General features: G+C 63.7%; 1 non-coding gene across 1 annotated transcript; it reads left to right on the top strand.

Annotated features, from left to right (window-relative positions):
• Positions 1-1640: 1640 nt before the first annotated feature.
• On the top strand, positions 1641-1794 carry LOC140471964 (5.8S ribosomal RNA). Its single transcript, XR_011957299.1, has one exon. It is a non-coding gene; the product is annotated as a 5.8S ribosomal RNA (ribosomal RNA).
• Positions 1795-2500: the final 706 nt, after the last annotated feature.

Below are 2500 nucleotides of genomic sequence, written 5' to 3'. Positions count from 1 at the left end.
GCCAGCAGGAGAGCTCGTCGGGGTAGCAGGCCCTGCAGCCGTGGTCACCGCCAAACCCCCACAACTCGAGCAAGTGAAAAAAAAAGTAACAAATAAGAAAGGATCGTCGGCTTGGGGGTACGCCCGTTTCCGTTTCAACTTGTCTCGCGAGGGTGGTTTCGGGGCCAGCAGGAGAGCTCGTCGGGGTAGCAGGCCCTGCAGCCGTGGTCACCGCCAAACCCCCACAACTCGAGCAAGTGAAAAAAAAAAGTAACAAATAAGAAAGGATCTCTGTCGGCTTGGGGGTACGCCCGTTTCCGTTTCAACTTGTCTCGCGAGGGTGGTTTCGGGGCCAGCAGGAGAGCTCGTCGGGGTAGCAGGCCCTGCAGCCGTGGTCACCGCCAAATCCCCACAACTCGAGCAAGTGAAAAAAAAAAGTAACAAATAAGAAAGGATCGTCGGCTTGGGGGTACGCCCGTTTCCGTTTCAACTTGTCTCGCGAGGGTGGTTTCGGGGCCAGCAGGAGAGCTCGTCGGGGTAGCAGGCCCTGCAGCCGTGGTCACCGCCAAACCCCCCACAACTGTTGGGCGCCTACCTGCGCGGGGCAGGAGGACACTTTCCGATTTCAAATCTCCGTTTGCCGAGTCCACCCCGAACGCACGCGGGCGGGCGGGTTCGCATCACCCTTCGTCACAAGGGGCGAAGCCCGTTCCACCGTCTCGTCAGTAGTGCCGACCGGTCTGTGATCGACGAGGGGAGCCACACCAGGTCCGGCCCTGCTGCTTGGCGGCACCGCGTCGTCGGGAGCTCGCGACAGACGGAGGGTTTCGGTGTACTCTCCAGCCACGGGAAACGAAGCCGGTGATGCAGGCGCCGGTCTTTCGCTCCCAAATCGGCTGGGTTTACATCGTTGCTATCTAGTCACGCTCCCTTCAAACCCCACGGGGTACCTATTCCCCTCACCCGTCTGTGCGTATACAGCCTCTTTGCACTTGCGGGATGGGGGTGGTGGTTTAAAGACTCTCGAGTTGCCGCCCGTCGGTCTCCGAGCTCCGTGCAGTAGTGATCCCCAGCGAACTGCCAGCAGGGCGAACGAGCGATCCCGCTCTCGGTCGGGGCGCCTGGCGTCGATCGGTGGTCGGTGGCTTGCGGGCAAGCTGCGCTGTGAGTGTGGGAACGAGTATGACGAGCCGTTGCCGCGACTCCCAGTCCACCTCGGCGGTGGCTGGGCCGGGCGGGCGTCTGCTCGGGCGAGTGCCGCCCCCGCCTCCTCGCAGGAAGTCCGCTCGCCGACACGCCGCCACGTGCACGCGTCAGTGACGCTGCCGAACCGATGGCCGTTGCCCGTTCCCGCCTCTGCTTTTCCTAGGGCAAAGCTGCTGCACGCCTCGTGATACTAGGCGGGCGACATGGTGGCGGTGATCCTGCCTCCGTCGCTGCGGTGCGTTGGGGCACGCATCGCCTCTTGGGCGCCCTGTCCTCCTCCCCCCAATAGACGTATGTTTCTGCGGGCCGCACCAGGATGGTGCTCCCCATCGCTTCACGCCACCCTGCTCCGCCCGCACGCCGGCGTGCAGGTGGCTGTAGCTCAAGGTGGGGAGCGTATGTGCGGTCCGGGTCGCTTTCCTCTGGCGAGGGAGAGACCTAAAACAAACTCAGACAACTCTTGACGGTGGATCACTCGGCTCGTGCGTCGATGACGAACGCAGCTAGCTGCGAGAATTAATGTGAATTGCAGGACACATTGATCATCGACACTTTGAACGCACTTTGCGGCCCCGGGTTCTTCCCGGGGCCACGCCTGTCTGAGGGTCGTTTGGCAATCAATCGCACTCGCCTTGGCTGGCGAGAGCGCGGCTGGGGTGTCGCAGAGGACCCGTCCTCTTTGTCCCCCTAAGTTCAGACTCCGGAGCCCTCCGGCGTCGGAGCGCTTGGCCTTTCCCCCCCACCCTGCACATTCCGTTCGTCAGGCTCGACGCCATCCCCCCGCCGGGGAGCGCGGCCTGGCGTCCGTCTGTGTCGTGGCAGTGGGGCCAGCACGGCTGTCACCGGTCCCAGAATGGCTGTCGGTGGTTCACACTGTGTGTGTGTGCCAACCCTCCTGGTCTCTGGGACACGGAGCTGCCACGAAGTGTTGAGCCTCCAGTGGGGGGTCTGCCTAAGCTCTGCACGTCCGCATTGGGTCCGTCTCTCGGTTGGCTGGCAGTGGAAAGAGTGAAGGGAGCCGCGGAGGTCCGGTGCTGGTGCGCCGCCGGCCTGACCGTGGAGCTCGCCGGTTTGACACGCTGACCCGACTCGATGGTTGATCGATTGAGAGTGCTGGGAGCTGCAGGCCGCCCGCTGCTGCAGCCGCCCGTCTCGTGGTTCGTCCTCGGCCTTAAGTGGCCGGCGGGGCGTCTGATCCTGTCTCCCCTGCTGGCGCCGAGTGCCTGGCCGAGGGAGGAGGTTTTCGTCGAACGCTGTGACTTGGACGGTCGCACGCGCGTGGATCGCTGGCTCTTGGCTCTCCCGTTCAGTCCGC

The sequence above is a fragment of the Chiloscyllium punctatum genome, unplaced genomic scaffold (assembly GCF_047496795.1).
Source record: "Chiloscyllium punctatum isolate Juve2018m unplaced genomic scaffold, sChiPun1.3 scaffold_213, whole genome shotgun sequence".
Taxonomy (NCBI): domain Eukaryota; kingdom Metazoa; phylum Chordata; class Chondrichthyes; order Orectolobiformes; family Hemiscylliidae; genus Chiloscyllium; species Chiloscyllium punctatum.
This window is presented reverse-complemented; position numbering and strand designations above follow the sequence as displayed.